We start from the raw sequence: 17,379 nt of genomic DNA on the forward strand, positions 1-17,379 counted from the left end.
GCTTTCCAACAAGGTGACTCTGAGGCATTTTCTGAGGTTGATTTCATCATGTTTTCACCGAGGACTCTTGATTCACACTGAATCTGTTTGTGGGCACTCACCATCAGCGAACGAAGAGAGCGGACGGGAACTAGTTTGCAGCTGCAGCCCCTAAATCGTGCAATGATTATTTTCTAACAATGCAGGCTATCTTCCTTGTCAAGTGCTGATGGGAAGTACTTCAGCAAGAATTGCAGCAAAAGAGAGGGTTAACTGCTTTGGGCCCAAGGCACTCTCCTCTCCGAGAATTAGACATGTTACTTAGCAGCAGGTGGTGATGCTGCATAAAGAGCCAAAAGATGTGGCTGCAGATAAGAAGATTCATTATCAACCAATTTGTCAAGGTAAGTCTATCTAGAATATCATTATACAAAATAGATAGCAGAATTGTGCATGCCACAATGAGTTTCCTCTTACCCTGTTAAACCGTGACTGAGATTGCAATCTAAGCCTTCAAGAGCCGCTTTTCCAAGTTTTGTGTAAATTGCGATATTTTAGCAGAGTACATCTTATTAATAAATTGTGTAACTGTTGTTCCATAATCATCAGTTAAGCACTCCCACTCACTAACTCATGCACCCACACATGAACTCACATGCATACATTCCAGTTCAATACCATGAAATACACTAGGCGAGGTTGGTAGTGTGGGGGCATTTAATCAGGCAAGAGGATGGCAAGGGGTGTTCCCGCTGTCTACTCGCCCCCACCCTGATGCACCATGGTTGGAAGGCCTATGGATGGCCTTCCCATACTACCACCAATTGATGCCCTCAAGGTGGCCCTAAATGAGCCTCATCCTGCAACAGAGGAACATGACAAGCAAATGCAGGTTCCCAGGGGTTATCACTTGTGCAAAGGCACTGAATGGCTGATTGAGGGACTCTTCAACAGGAAGGGTGGGCCCACTGCGAACCATCCGCCTATCCTTGCTGCCAACTTCCCTCTACTGCGACCCCTACACTGTGACCCCCACTCTGTGGCCCCCTTCTCACCATCACTCACCTCTGGCCTGGGATTCAGCCTCTCCAGTGGTGGTTCCGTTCCATTGAATTGCCGGCCTGTATTGCACCCCCGGGCCAGGTTTCAGGCACAGGCAAGATCCTACCTGGGCACTTTGGCACTGCCAGGGTGTCCGGTTAGCACCAACCGGGTGGCACCAAGGCTGTGCTGCCAGGGCACCTGGTCAGCACTGCCAGGGTGGCAGGCTGGCACTGCCAATGTCCAGGTGGCATCAGGAGTGCCAGGACACCACCCTGCCCAGAGCCCAACCACCCGGGGGCTCCCAATCACCTGGGAGACCCCCCCAAGTGCTGTGACGCATGGTTCAAGTTTGTGGAAACCAGTGCTAAACGGTGCCACAGGGAGGTTTCAGAGGCAAGACTGCTCCCTGGGTAAGTCCGGCGCAGACATATTCAAGTGAGATTAGCTACTCACTTGAATATGCAAATTTGTATCATGCCTATTGAGGGCGAGATCCAGACTGCAACGCATTGCGAGATCTCATTAGATCTCACGAGATGTAATGAGTGTCGTAAATCTCGCGTGAGGCCCATGTGAGATTTATCGGACTCATTGCGTGCCATGTCGGGCTCGACAAGGCCGTTAGATTGTGCCCAACAGTTTCTGGCCAGGAATTTCTGAATCAGCCGCGGTGGGATGTGGCGAATGGGCAAAGGTTCATTGACTTCAGTGGCACAGGTAAATCAATGGTGGGATTGGAAGATTAAACCATCCGTTACTATTTCTCAGCCATGGTTAAATTTAGTAATCCTGCACGGCTTGTTGCAGGAATAAGCATCGAGCTAATGATCTACCAGGCTAAGTTACACATCATTGTATATGTTAAGAAAATCACAATGCACTGCACAGAAAGCTATATTGTATCCTATGATCAAGAAACAAGGACCTAAAATGTTCTCCAGCTCTCTTACCATTGTGCACCTTCATCATGTACTCTGCCTTCATGTTGTGTTACAAGGAACGTATCACATTTGCATGTAGGCTGGTAACACCAAGGTCATGTCACACATGATATCATATGTAAGCCTGGCCTTTCAGATCGCCAGATGAAAAGATCGAGGCGATGGTGGAGGGTGCGGGGTGGGAGTGGGAAAGTGGGGTTTGCAGTGTTTTGCTTATCTCTCCTGCATGGTCTCAATATCTCGAGTAATAGCCATGCCACCAAATGCATTTTCCTCATTGTTCAGCACAGTACGGAGATAGACATCGCCAAGAAAATTATTTCAGTCAATACCTACAATTGCCGAACTTCCACAAGGCTGTACTTTGATACTGGACTGATTTCTATCTGTCTGAGCAATTTATGTTACTCATTGATGCACTCACACATATTTCCCTAATTTCTTTTGATTAGTTCCAATTCACCTGTCGCCACCTCAGAAAATAACTTGGAACAATTCCCATTTGGTGGTGTGATTTCCTTTGTTTCAATCTTATATCCTCGCCAAATTAAGATGAGCTGCACTTGAGAGTTTCATTCGGCAAGTGTATCTATTTACATATTAGCATTTGTGTATTTTTAAAAAACATCAGAAGCAGAACCGAAAAAAGGCACAGACATTCATTTCCTCATCTTGAGAGAACAAGGCGTTAGTTGCATAACAGGTATTTATCGATTCCTGATTGCCTTCTGCCACCATGAGGAAATATCCACAGCAACAACAGCTAATATTTTTAAAAAACACCTTTAACAGAATAAAATGTTCATCCCAAACAATTTGATAGGGGCATTTTAGATGATTAAAAAAAATTAATTTATTTATTTTTAATATAAATTTAGAGTACCCAATTCATTTCTTCCAATTAAGGGACAATTTAGCATGACCAATCCACCTTATCTGCACATCTTTTGGGTTGTGGGGGCGAAACCCACGCAAACACAGGGAGAATGTGCAAACTCCACACGACAGTGACTCAGAGCCAGGATTGAACCTGGGACCTCGGCGCCGTGAGGCAGCAGGGCTAACCCACTGCGCCACCGTGCTGCAAGAGCATTATAGATAAAATATGACATTGAGGCACATTAGGAGATACTGGGCAACGTTTTTGTGACTCCCGGAATTTAAAATTAACAGGCGAGGCCCAGATGCAAAACTCTTGCCTCTATTTCCAATGGGTCCCGTTTTTGCTGGTAGGTAAAAGGGGCGGGATGTGGTTCACAAGGGAGGTAAATCCAAACTCAGCAGGACGATTTGAACTTAGCACTGAATTCCAAACGAATCTCATTTTGGGTGTTGCAAAGGGCCTTAGCCTGCATTTTGGGAATCACAAATTGATGGAATAGACATAAATGTTTTTGAAATGTGGATACAGTCTGTATAACTTCATGATCTGAAATTTTTTATGTCGCCTGATCTTTAAACTTAAAAAAGGTTGCAGGTATCAGTGAGAGTTTAAAAACCCACAGCTGGACTGCTTTGATTGACAGATGTAGGTTAGAATTGACATTTTTGTTGACATTTCCCTGAGAGAACTTAAGTCAATAATGCCATTGTGAACACTAGGCTGAGTTTCAAAAGCTACAATTATCTCTCTGGTGGTTTTGAGTTCACAGTTTGATTGACATTTTAAAGAGTCTATTCAAAGATTAGCTGGAGGAAATTCTACACCGCCCGTTGCCATTAGCAGGGTTCCTGATGCGGCGGGGAATTTGGCATTCAGGGTAAAAACGGGGTTGGTGCCAGGTGCCAATCCATTTGCGATGCTCCGGTCCCCCGCTGGCATCTCTGAGAGGGGGCCCTATTTAGGGGTCCCTGTGGGATGGCAGGTCAGGTCACCCCTGTACTTGGGGGAAAGAAGGGATCCAAAAAATCCAGGGGTGGTGGGCTGATTTGTGATGCGGGGTGTGGGGGGAGTGGAGGGCTGATTTGCACTGCACGGGGCCCAGTCATGGGACCTCGCTATGAGGCCACCTACACAAAATGGTGGCCCGATAGTGGGATTCTCTTGGGTATCCCTTGTAATCCACATCATGCATGAATTTGCATGTTGAAGGATAGTAAATTGCTGGGAGTGCAAATCAGTGGCAAATCACCTCAGGCGGAGAACATAGTCTCACAAACAGAGAATTTCACCCACGTTTCTGATCGGGGGTCTTGGATTGAAGTTTCGTTTGCTTTCATAAGAGATAAACTACTTGACAAGATTTAAAAGCTTTGAATGGCTACTGTCAATGGGATTCTTTTGCACCATCAAGTATATATGGGTGAGAACTGTATTACATTTTTGGAAGTATATTATTTTTTAATCTCCATATGGCTCCTGAGGTCTGCCCATGATGGTTACTATGGAAGGTATGGGGGTCCATTGGGGATGGATAGTTGGGGTTGCTGGTGAGGGCTAGAGGGCTTAACAGCTAGGATAACAATGGAGATGTTATCCCAGATAATTGAGTAAGGCTTTCTAACCAGCCTGTCTCGACACTCACCTGCCCCTGTGGCTACCAACACTCTGCTTCCAGGATTGATGGGCCTTGTTGTATCCACTCCCCTGCAGCCACCGCCGCCCCCCCCCCCCACACCTTTCCTTTCCCACCACCCTGGAACAAAAATGGCATGTTTTAGGGTACTTTTTTCCGACGTCCATTGGGACAGCTGTCAAAAGCTTGGTAAAAGTGGTAGGTTTTAAGGAGTTGCTTAAATGAAGAGAGGGAGATAGAGAGGAGGGGAGGTATAGAGAAAATATCACAGAATGTAGGCCCCCACGTTGAGCAACTTAAAATTTAATAACGTCTAACATAGGTTTGCATTCAGCAAAGCAATCGTACAGGTGAAGATTTAAGCAGAGTTAATCTGATTCTTGATAAATTCAAATTAGCTGTCTGTAGCTGTACTTAATTCTTTCCAGTAAAAAGATGGACCCAGCCATCATCAGTCAGCGTCAGCTTGCATTCTTCAGCTTCTTGTGCTTTTAACCGAACAAAAAATGTTAACAGGTGAGAAGAAGTGAACACCAATGAACTTTTTTGAATGTTTGGTTCTGTGCATTTAAAACAGGCTTGTCCAACCATTTCACATGGGTGGGGGGGGGGGACGTGCCAAAATTGTTCTCACTCAAAGGGCCGATGAGCAAATTTTGCAAAAATAAAGTTTGGCACAAGATTAAATATTAATTTTGCATCCCGGCGTAGATCTGTGCAAGCTGGTTACACCACGGGAGAGTCGCAATCGGGATCCATGCCGGGCGGCGATCGATTTCCGATCTAATCGGCCCTCTCCCGTTGGTGGGATCCGGATCCCACCTAGACGTGGCGAGAAACCACTAATCACCAATGAAAGCCAATCTCTAGATCGTTAACAGACCACCTATAGAATGGCCTCCCGTGATCTAGCCGACTTCCCAGCGAGCGGGCACACCTATTTGAAAAGACGAAGCCAGTGCAATAGCTGCTGTGGGGCTAGGAGGAGGTGAGTAGTCATCTTTGAGATCAAGCACTGGACTTGCTGCCCCAGGGGGTGGTGGGGAAGCCCCCTGGGGGGGACAGGCCTGTTGAGGGGGGGGGGGGGGTCAGAAGCCATCAGTGGGGAATCGCCCCTGGGCTGGAGGGTGACGGCTGACTGCTCCTGTTTTGAGATTGTGCTGCTGGAAGCTGCCAGAGGGGGAAAGAGAGGAGAATGCTTGCCTGTTTACTGCAGCGGCCTGGCTCTGTGTTTCTGCTGGCAACTGTCCTGCTTCTTTGGCCTGGAGTGAGGCAAGGGGAGGCTGAAGATGGAGGGTGGTTTGCTCTTGCAGTTTGTTGATATCTTCGCTGGAAAATTTTCTCTCACCCTCCACTTTCTCTACCCCCGCGCCCCCCCCCCCCCCCCCCCCCCCCCCCCCCCCCCATCCCACACTCTCACACTTCCTCCACACTAGGAGACACTATGTCCTGGGAACCACAGTGCTGATAAGGACCAGGTCACCCAGGGAGGGGAGGGTGTGCCCTGGGGTGGAGCTACCAGGAGGCCAATCTCGCTATCGCGAGTGTTGGGGGGCTGGGATTGCCAGGGGATCGTGAGGAAGGGATAGAAGTCTCTGGTCCATGAGGTGAGGATCTTAAATGGCCTTGAACTCTCCCTCCACTTCCTGCCCAAAATCGAGACTGAAAGCTTCTTTTGTTTCCTACTCTCAATCATCGGGCACTCGCCAACCTAAAAATTGTGGCTGGGAGGGAAAGACGCTTAAGTGGCCATTAAGTTGGCACTTAAGGGTCTTAATTGGGCATGGCAGACTTCACATCTGAGGCTCCGTCCTCCCCATCATAAAGGCACTTCCCGGTTGGGGTGGCCGGGATCCCGGAAGGAATCCTGTCCATGCAATTTGACATTCCCCCCCACCTCAGATCCCACCTGGTGGGAGATGGTTTGGGAGTTTACAATTCTGGCCATGGAATTTTACACCTAAAGAGGGACACTTGTAAGAAAGGTATGAAAAATGTTTGTGTTTGTGAAGACAATGGAAACTGTTTCTCCAGCCAGCTATATCTCATCAGACATCGCAAAACCTACTTCCTGTTGATCTATATCTCAGAATGTGTCAAAAGGTTTTGGAGGTGGAGGAAAACGGGCTGCGGATGCAATATCCCCCTTTTCGGGAATACAAGGGAAAATAGAACAAAGAACAAAGAAAAGTACAGCACAGGAACAGGCCCTTCGGCCGTCCAAGCCTGTACCGACCATACTGCCCATCTAAACTAAAATCTTCTACACTTCCTGGGTCCGTATCCCTCTATTCCCATCCTATTCATGTATTTGTCAAGATGCTTCTTAAACGTCACTATCGTCCCTCTCCCACCACCTCCTCCAGCAGCGAGATCTAGGCACACACTACCCTCTGTGTAAAAAAACTTGCCTCGTACATCTCCTCTAAACCTTGCCCCTCACACCTTAAACCTATGCCCCCTAGTAATTGACCCCTCTACCCTGGGAAACCGCCTCTGACTATCCACTCTGTCTATGCCTCTCATAATTTTGTAGACCTCTATCAGGTCGGCCCACAACCTCCGTCGTTCCAGTGAGAACAAACCAAGTTTATTCAACCTCTCCTCATAGCTAATGCCCTCCATACCAGGCAACATCCTGGTAAATCTCTACTGCGCCCTCTCTAAAGTCTCCACATCCTTCTGGTAGTGTGGCAACCAGAATTGAACACTATACTCCAATTTGGCCTAACTAAGGTTCTATACAGCTGCAACATGACTTGCCAATTTTTATACTCAATGCCCCGGCCAATGAAGGCAAACATGTCGTATGCCTTCTTGACTACCTTCTCCACCTGTGTTGCCCCTTTCAGTGACCTGTGGACCTGTACACCTGGATCTCTCTGACTGTCAATACTCTTGAGGGTTCTACCATTCACTGTATATTCCCTACCTGCATTAGACCTTCCAAAATGCATTACCTCACATTTGTCCGGATTAAACTCCATCTACCATCTCTCCGCCCAAATCTCCAAACAATCTAAATCCTGCTGTATCCTCTGACAGTCCTCATCGCTATCCGCAATTCCACCAACCTTTGTGTCGTCTGCAAACTTACTAATCAGACCAGTTACATTTTCCTCCAAATCATTTATATATACTACGAACAGCAAAGGTCCCAGCACTGATCCCTGCGGAAGACCACTAGTCACAGCCCTCCAATCAGAAAAGCTCCCTTCCATTGCTACTCTCTGCCTTCTATGACCTAGCCAGTTCTGTATCCATCTTGCCAGCTCACCCCTGATACCGTGTGACTTCACCTTTTGTACCAGTCTACCATGAGGGACCTTGTCAAAGGCCTTACTGAAGTCCATATAGACAATATTCACTGCCCTACCTGCATCAATCATCTATGTGACCTCCTCAAAAAACTCTATCAAGTTAGTGAGACACGACCTCCCCTTCACAAAACCATGCTGCCTCTCACTAATACGTCCATTTGCTTCCAAATGGGAGTAGATCCTGTCTCGAAGAATTCTCTCCAGTAATTTCCCTACCACTGACATAAGGCTCACCGGCCTGTAGTTCCCTGGATTATCCTTGCTACCCTTCTTAATAACGTTGGCTATTCTCCAGTCCTCCAGGACATCACCTGAAGACAGTGAGGATCAAAAGATTTCTGTCAAGGCCTCAGCAATTTCCTCTCTAGCCTCCTTCAGTATTCTGGGGTAGATTCCATCAGGTCCTGGGGACTTAATTACCTTAATATCTTTCAAGACGCCCAACACCTCGTCTTTTTGGATCTCAATGTGACCCAGGCTATCGACACACCCTTCTCCAGATTCAACATCCACCAATTCCTTCCCTTTGGTGAATACTGATGCAAAGTATTCAGTTAGTACCTCGCCCATTTCCGCTGGCTCCACACATAGATTCCCTTGCCTGTCCTTCAGTGGGCCCACCCTTTCCCTGGCTACCCTCTTGTTTTTTATGTACGTGTAAAAAGCCGTGGGATTTTCCTTAACCCTATTTGCCTATGAGTTTTCGTGATCCCTTTTAGCCCTCCTGACTCCTTGCTTAAGTTCCTTCCTACTTTCCTTATATTTCACACAGGCTTCGTCTGTTCCCAGCCTTCTAGCCCTGACAAATGCCTCCTTTTTCTTTTTGATGAGGCCTACAATATTTCTCGTTATCCAAGGTTCCCGCAATTTGCCGTATTTATCCTTCTTCCGCACAGAAACATGCCGGTCCTGAATTCCTTTCAACTGACATTTGAAAGCCTCCCACATGTCAGATGTTGATTTACCCACAAAACATCCGCCCCCAATCTAGTTTCTTCTGTTCCTGCCTAATATTGTTATAATTAGCCTTCCCCCAATTTAGCACATTCACCCTAGGACCACTCTTATCCTTGTCCACCAGCACTTTGAAACTTACTGAATTGTGGTCACTGTTCCCAAAATGCTCCCCTACTGAAACTTCTACTACCTGGCCGGGTTCATTCCCCAATACCAGGTCCAGTATAGCCCCTTCCCTAGTTGGACTATCTACATATTGTTTTAAGAAGCCCTCCTGGATGCTCCTTACAAACTCTGCCCCGTCCAAGCCCTGAGCACTAAACGAGTCCCAGTCAATATTGGGGAAGTTAAAGTCTCCCATCGCAACAACCCTATTGCTTTTACTCCTTTCCAAAATTTGTCTACCTATCTGCTCCTCTATCTCCCGCTGGCTGTTGGGAGGCCTGTAGTAAATCCCCAACACTGTGACTGCACCCTTCTTATTCCTGATCTCTACCCATATAGCCTCGCTGCCCTCTGAGGTGTCCTCCCGCAGTACAGCTGTGATATTCTCCCTAACCTGTAGCGTAACTCCTCCACCCTTTTTACATCCCCCTCCATCCCACCTGAAACATCTAAATCCTGGAAGTTTAGCTGCCAATCCTGTCCTTCCCTAAACCAGGTCTCTGTAATGGCAACAACATCATAGTTCCAAGTACTAATCCAAGATCTACGTTCATCTGCCTTACTTGTTATACTTCTTGCATTAAAGCATATGCACTTCAGGCCACCAGTCCCGCTGTTTTCTGCAATATCTCCCTGTCTGCTCTTCCTCAGAGCCATACTAGCCCTATTCCCTAGTTCGCCCTCAATTTTTCACCTTCTGACCTATTGCTCTGGTATCCACCCCCCTGCCATACTAGTTTAAACCCTCCCGTGTGACACTCGCAAACCTCGCGGCCAGGATATTTATGCCTCTCCAGTTTAGATGCAACCCGTCCTTCTTATACAGGTCATGCCTGCCCCGGAAGAGCTCCCAGTGGTCCAGATAACGGAAACCAGCTGTTTAGCCACGTGTTTAGCTGCTCTATCTTCCTATTTCTAGCCTCACTGGCACATGGCACAGGGACTAATCCCGAGATTACAACCCTAGAGGTCCTGTCTTTTAACTTTATGCCTAGCTCCCTGAACTCCTGCTGCAGGACCTCATGCCCCTTCCTGCCTATGTCGTTAGTACCAATATGTACAATGACCTCTGCCTCTTTGCCCTCCCCCTTCAGGATGCCCGCTACCCGTTCGGAGACATCCTGGACCCTGGCACCAGGGAGGCAACATACTATCCTGGAGTCTCTTTCACGTCCACAGAAGGGCCTATCTGTGCTCCTGTCTATAGAGTGCGCTATGACTATTGCTCTTCTGCGCTTTGACCCTCCCTGCTGAACATCAGAGCCAGCCGTGGTGCCACTGCTCTGGCTGCTGCTGTTTTCCCCTGATAGGCTCGTCCACCCAACAGTATCCAAAGGGGTATACCTGTTCGAGAGGGGGACAACCGCAGAGGATTCCTGCACTGACTGCCTGCCCCTTCTGGTGGTCACCCATCTCTCTGCCTGCACATTGGGCCTGACCACATCTCTATAACTCCTATCTATGACGCTTTCCGCCACCTGCATGCTCCTAAGTGCATCCAATTGCTGCTCCAACCGAACCACGCAGTCTCTGAGGAGCTGCCATTGGTTACACTTGCTGCAGATGTAGTCGACCGGAACGCTGGAAGCGTCACAGATCTACCACATCTCACAGTTGGAGCACTGCACCCTGCTGAGTGACATTTAAGCACTAATTAATTAATTTAAAATAAACACTTGAATTATTGTTAGATTGAGTTACAATTAACTATATGGCCGTGACACTAGATGATTTTCACTGTAAAATTAAATGCTAAATACCTATCTCTGCCCTCAGGTTTAGTTACTCCACTATCTAGTTAATCAATTAGGTTTTTTTTGCAATATTAGTTTTTTTTCAAATTTAACAGATTCCCAACCAGCCAATCAGGTCACAGCTTTACTGTGATGTCACTTACAGTCCCCCCCCCCCCCCCCATACAATTTGAAAAGGTAATAAAAATAAAAATCACTTACCTTCCCAGAATGCTTTCTGGTTCTCTCCCTGCAGATTAATAGTTACAGGCCTGAAGAAAAATAACAAAACGGTAGGGAAAAAGCACCTTCTCCCACTCTGCATCGAATTACCTCACTGCACCAAATTACCAAGTTCCAATTCCCACTCTGGCTGTGTCTCACTCACTCAGGATGTGTCTCCTTCACCTGCGCAAAGCTTACTGAGTGCACTTTCTGTCTGTCTTTTATACAGAACTCAGCTAACCAGGGTGACTCACACTACTTAAGCTTCAAACAGTAGAATACAATGTACACTCTTGTGCCACTAAGCAGGCTTCAGGTGACTGACAGATAACTGCCTCTCAGCAATTAGCTTGGGGGAGCTTCAGCAAAAATTAGATTTACCACTTACATTTCCTGATTACCTCACTGCACCGGATTGCCGGGTTCTGGTTCCTGCTCTGGATGTGTCTCACGCACTCAGGAGGCAGCCACTCCCTCTGTCTCTGTTGCTGCTACTGTTTCCAGTGGTTGAGGTGATTGGAGGAAGGAGAGAGAGAAAGGAGGAGAGCTGGAGTGAATATGTTGCTGGAAATGGCAGACCGGGGTCGGATTCAGGCCAAGGACGGAAGGCTTATTTGCCGCTGTATTGCTAAAGATCGTGCCCCGCCACCTGCAGCTCAAGGTGAATTGATGGTGGCCTGCTGCTGCTCCTGGAGGCTCCGGGGGTTGGCCCCTTGGACTCTTGAAGTAGACTTTGGGATTTTGGTACCTTTCTACTGACCTTTGTCTGTTGTGAAGAGATTATCTGGGTTCTTTCCCCCTAGACATTGTCATGTCACCAGGTGGCCATTTTCTGGATTGTTGGTGAACCTTTCAAGCTGCGCCGGGTGTCAGCGAGTTTTGCGTTGGACACTGTTTTGTGCACTAGGACTGACTTTTTGGACTTTGTTGTTTGATCTGTTACTGTTGTTTCTGTCCATGTTGTTAAACTGCTCTGCTTACGAATGGTCCCTTACCGGTTGGCAGGTTACCACGTCTCTGTGAAGGAAGGGCCCTCTCTCCTCTGCCACGCCCTGGTGTGTATCTTTCCGGTGGTCTGTGCTCCTTGCAGGAGGAGCCTTCCTTCTGATGTGAGGCTACCGGGCTGGGGGGGTGGAGGGGGGCGGTGAGCGAAGCGGCCGTTTCCTGGATTCATGGCGAGCGGCCTGGAACTGATGTGGTGGATTTAACTGGGAACTCCTTCGTGGGAGGGGAAAGTTTTTCTTTTCCTCTCTCTCTCCCTAATGTTGTGCCCTGAGGCGGTGTGTCTCTTTCCGGCGGTCTTTCCTCCGATGTGAAGCTGCCATCGAGGCGGGGGCGTTGGTGTCCCCTTTCCGGTGGTCTGTGCTGCTCGCCTGGCCTCGGCGGGCACCTTTCCGCCGTTGTGGGGCTGCTGTTTGGGGCAGGGGGTGATTGTGTATGTATACTGGTGGATTTTTGTATTAGCGGATATTTTTGACATGTTCCGGTTTTCTCTTCTCTTTGACTATACTGTTTTTATATGTTGAGTTGTTTCGATGTTGATAGTGTAGCCACCTAAAATGGCTGATTCCCGAGTAAAATGGTCAAACCCCGATCTAAAATGGCGAACGAAAGAGGCTGATGGGAAAATCAGCCAACAGGACTCAAACGGACAGCTGCAGGCAGAACAGTGTATTCGGCTCTGGGGAGGTCGGCCCAGACCGATACCTGCAACCATTAACAGCACATCAACCCAGCCATCTGCATAGTAAGCAGCCATCCCCGGTAACAATTGCTACACATTAGCAATATAAAGCCGATCCAGACTTGTCGGCGCCAGCGGTGGCTGAGACAAAGAAAGGTGGACGACCATCCCCCGATCAAGAAATCGCCCCATTATTGGAGCATATCGAAGCCAGTGATTGGGACCAAGTCCAATCACTTGGAACCAGGGTCAAGGTCCGCCCTGAGAGGCGGGAAGTCCCAGGGAACTATAAAAATAAGGGGCCAAGTTCAGATCGACCCTTCTTCTCCTACTCGCAACCTTCGAGACCCTTCGACGAAAGAACAAGTAAGTGTTACTCCAGCGATCGCTACCAGATAGGTGTTCCAGACTATCGACTCGTACCAGCCTTTTTGAATCCCGCAGGCCAGACCCAATTCGATAGACCATTTGTTTCCATGACCTGCTGGGCCATCACCAAAGTTAAGTATTGGCCTTTAGTGGTAGGCAATAGTCTAGAAGTAGGATTATTGTATAAGTATTTATTGCTGTATATAATAAATGATCGTTGATTTAACTTTTACTGAGCGGTGTGCTGCATTACTAATCATTACTTGAGCTTGAACCACGTGGCGGTATCAGAAAGATACCTGGCGACTCGTGAGCAAAGGTGACAGAATTAGAGCTAATAAAACTAAGGCTAATAAGAGCAACAATAGACTACACACGTACTGTAAGAAGAGATACCTCTCTCTTCGGCTACTTGCCGGAGAGGGGCGGGATGAGGAAAAATTGGCTATATGCTGGCTTTTAGTTGGCTGTTTAATGGCTCATTGTTTTGAGCTGCATTATGACCCCTTTGTGGGAGAGGTTTTTTTTTCCTACTCTCTTTCTCACACTGTGCCCTATGTTGGAGTGCCCCTTTTCGGTGGTCTGCGTTGCTCGCTGGAGCTCCTTTTCCTCCGGTGTGGGGCTACCATTCAGGGTGGGGGTGGTTGTATGTGTGTGTGTACTGAAGATATTGTATCTTGTGACTGTTTTTGATATGTAACGTTAAAGTGTGTCGAGGCTTTGTGCCTAGCGACTGTTTTTTGCTATGTAACTGTTGAAGTGTGTTGAGGCTTTGCGCCTTGTGGTAATTTTTGATATGTAACTGTCGAATTGTTAATAAACCAAAGTATTACCTTTCCTGATTACCTCACTGCACCAAATTACCAAGTTCCAATTCCCACTCTGAATGTGCCTCACTCACTCAGGATGAGGTTAAAATAGGTTAAAGCTGGCTGAAGGCCAGTGCTTGGCAATGACAGAAGCATAAAGAAACACCATTATAAGTCACAAGCCTGCAGAGACAAGCAGGCCGTCTCACTCTCTCACTCTCATTCTCTCTTCCTTGCTGGAAGCAAATGTGTTTTAGCAGAGATTGGCAGCAAGCAGGAAGAAACAGGACAGCCTCCTTAGTCAGCCCTGCAGAGAGAACCAGGTCATCTCTCTCTGGGACAAGGTAGCAAGTGTCTCCAATAGTCTGCAAAATCAACAACTACAGCTCCAAAATTCTACCTGAATCATCTAACTTAACAGTCACATTGTACCACCATCTACACTTCCCGGACAAGCCAAAGACTGATTTGTATATTCTTTTTAACTTTTTGACTTTCTTATTTCTGATCTGCATCATATCTTCCATTGTTTTTCCTCAGCTTTTTAATAACTAATAAACTTACTCTTTCTTTGACCGAAGAATATCTGGTTGAATTGGCTACTTATAAAAAGTAAATATGTTTGGATTGGGAAAAGGTATTCATTGGGAAAGAATTTTAAACGAACCTTTCTTGCGACCAACCAAGGGAGGTGAATGAAGAGGGGGTCAGCTCATTACTTCTCACCTGGTTGTAACACCTGTTATCTCCTGTATAATCTTTTCTGTTGGTATATGGAAGGGGTGTGCTGACATGGAGCAAAGTTGAAAGGGAACCTGTAAAGTTTCAGTCACGAGGCTCAGTCTTTTTCATGGTTCAGCTCTGAAACTGAAAGGTTGTCTCTAACACTGTTGCTTTCAAGCTTCCCACTTTAATGCTGCACCCCTTTAGACCATTGTTATGAGGATACATTTAAAAAAAAACACTTTCTAATTCTTTTTCTAGCTGCATTAAAAAAATAAACTGTAATCCTATTAAGACAATAGAAGATTGCCAGCCAGCTGCAATGCACAACCTACATTCTATTCAAGGGGGGTGTAAAGGGACCAACCACCCCAAATCCCCTCGCGAATGCATAGGACCCCATCTCCTGTCGGCTTTCACACGATCCTGAAAATCCTCAAAAGTTTCTTCGATGCGATATCAAAATGTGGTTACCTGTTCCAAAAAACAATGACGCCAGCAGACATGGTTATCAAATTCCTCTGGAGTGTGCAGCCAGCAAGACTTGTAAAACTGTTTGCCAAACCAGAGAGATCAATGAAATCTCTCTCTCTGTCTCTCAAAGTGTCAGGATTTGAAAGGAGCCAGCCTGAGAAGATAAATCGACTGCAAACCAAGATATTTTGTAAATAAAATTTAGAAATCTGCTGCAGACAACCATACCCAGGAAGATAACTGAACAACATGGCCATGGCATGGAATCACCACATTGTGACCAACCAAAGAGCAGTTAACCATCTACTTCTTTTTGTATAGCTTCTTCACGAGCTGTAAAGAATTCTTACACCTATGCTCTTATCCTACCATCTGTACTAATGTGGGTGTGGACCCAAGAAATGTATGTGACATATGGAAGGTGGCTGTGATTAACATATGTTGCTCTGTTTATCTGGTTATAAATATGGCGGTTAATATGATCGCCTTCCTTAATCCTAATTATGTTTATGTTTCTATTTTCAGAGTCGCTAGGTATCTCTCGATACCGCCACAAGGTTCAACCCGAAGACCGATCAAAGAGCCAATACACCAGTTAGTCAGTTCAAAGTCAATACTATTTATTTACACACACAGTAAGATCTACTCATGTACAACAGTACTACAAACTAAACTATCTCTAACGCTAACGCCTATACTTAACTTTGGGTACCCACTTAGTCAGAGGAACAATGGCTGTTGTTCGGATCTGAGGTTGTTGGGTTCGAAGAGAAACAGGAGAACAGCTAAGGTCGTCCGTCTAATTTCGAGCATTGACCTTGAACTTACTTGCTCCTGGTGATGCTGGCGGATGGGTCTCTCCGCCTGGGAGCCAAATCCAAGAGAGCGAATCTCTCGTGGGGGTTCCTTCTTATACCTGGAGGGGCTTCGCGCGCTTTTAGGCGGGCCTTAAACTTGGTCCCAATTAATTGGGCCGCTTCTCGATCATTGTTATCGGCCTTAACCAATAAAGCAGTGGGTAACCTGATGGCTGGGCGTGTCCTAGGTGGCCGTTGGCCTTGCTTTGTTTGTGTCTTTTGGTTGGGATACTGGTGCCGGGATGTCTGCGACAGTATCAACTACCTGAGTGTTAGTCCTTTGTTCCTCGGAGATGGGCCATCAATATGTTAATCGACCCAGAGTTTCGATTCCGTCTGGTAACTGCTTCCCAAATATACATTCAGGCACTGTGCCTGCTTGTTATCTAGCATTGTCCACATTTCCCTACATTCTTTGTGAGCGTTCATTTTGTATTCTGGAAGTGGCCATCCCAGATGGCTACACCTAGATAGTTTTAAATTCGGAAAATTGTTTTAATAAACTTATCTGGTTGTGTGTTTACACTCAGAAAACCTCTCTGACTAATTCTTTATAATCTGAACATGTACATAATGGGGTACCGGCAGAATTGGCAACCCAGAACTCACTAAATTAATTTTGAAAACCCTGGGATGGATTCTCCGCCGCATCAGGAACTCTGCTCCGGGGTTGGGCGGCAGAGAATCCAGCATTGGGCAGATGTTCGTCCAATGCTCCGGTCCCCTTATGGCGTTGGGATCGGATCTATTTGGATACTATTAACAGGCCAGGCACCATATTCTCCAGTTCGCTGGACAGGGAACCACGTGGGCGAGAATTGGTGCAAGTCTTGATAAGTGTGTGCCTGACGAGGTGGACCTCATGGTGGGCGAAGGGGGTAATGCTTTACGGGAGTTTCCCCCAAAGTCCATAGGAGGGCCACCCTCCCACCCACAATGCAAGATCTGCCCACACCGCCCCCACCATAGACCCACTAATTAATAAGACCCCCCCAGAGACCACGTCATTAAAGAGACCCCCACCAACGACCCCCCCCCCCATAAGAAAGACCCCTGTCTGCAAGCCCCTTAGGGGTGGCACAGTAGCACAGTGGTTAGCACTGTTGCTTCACAGCACCACGGACCCAGGTTCGATTCCCGGCTTGGATCACTGTCTGTGCAGAGTCTGCACGTTCTCCATGTGTCTGCGTGGGTTTCCTCCGGGTGCTTTGGTTTCCTCCCACAAGCCCCGAAAGACGTGCTGTTAGGTGAATTGGACATTTTGAATTCTCCCTCTGTGTACCCGAACAGGCGCCGGAATGTGGCGACTAGGGGCTTTTCACTGTAACTTCATTGCAGCGTTAATGTAAGACTACCTGTGACAATAAAGATTATTATTATTATAACCCTGGCTCAAAAGACCGTAACTTTTACTTTTAAAAATAAAATATGGAGGAACAGAGTCACGGGACTGCTAATGAGTTTGAGCAACAAGAAAAAACACATTTATTAAACATGAGAAAATTTGATTCCGATACTCCCCCCTTAGCTTAACAATTACACACAGGTTTTAGTATTAACACAGATTACAAAGTGCATCTTAA

This window comes from Scyliorhinus torazame, chromosome 8 (genome assembly GCF_047496885.1).
Source record: "Scyliorhinus torazame isolate Kashiwa2021f chromosome 8, sScyTor2.1, whole genome shotgun sequence".
NCBI lineage: Eukaryota > Metazoa > Chordata > Chondrichthyes > Carcharhiniformes > Scyliorhinidae > Scyliorhinus > Scyliorhinus torazame.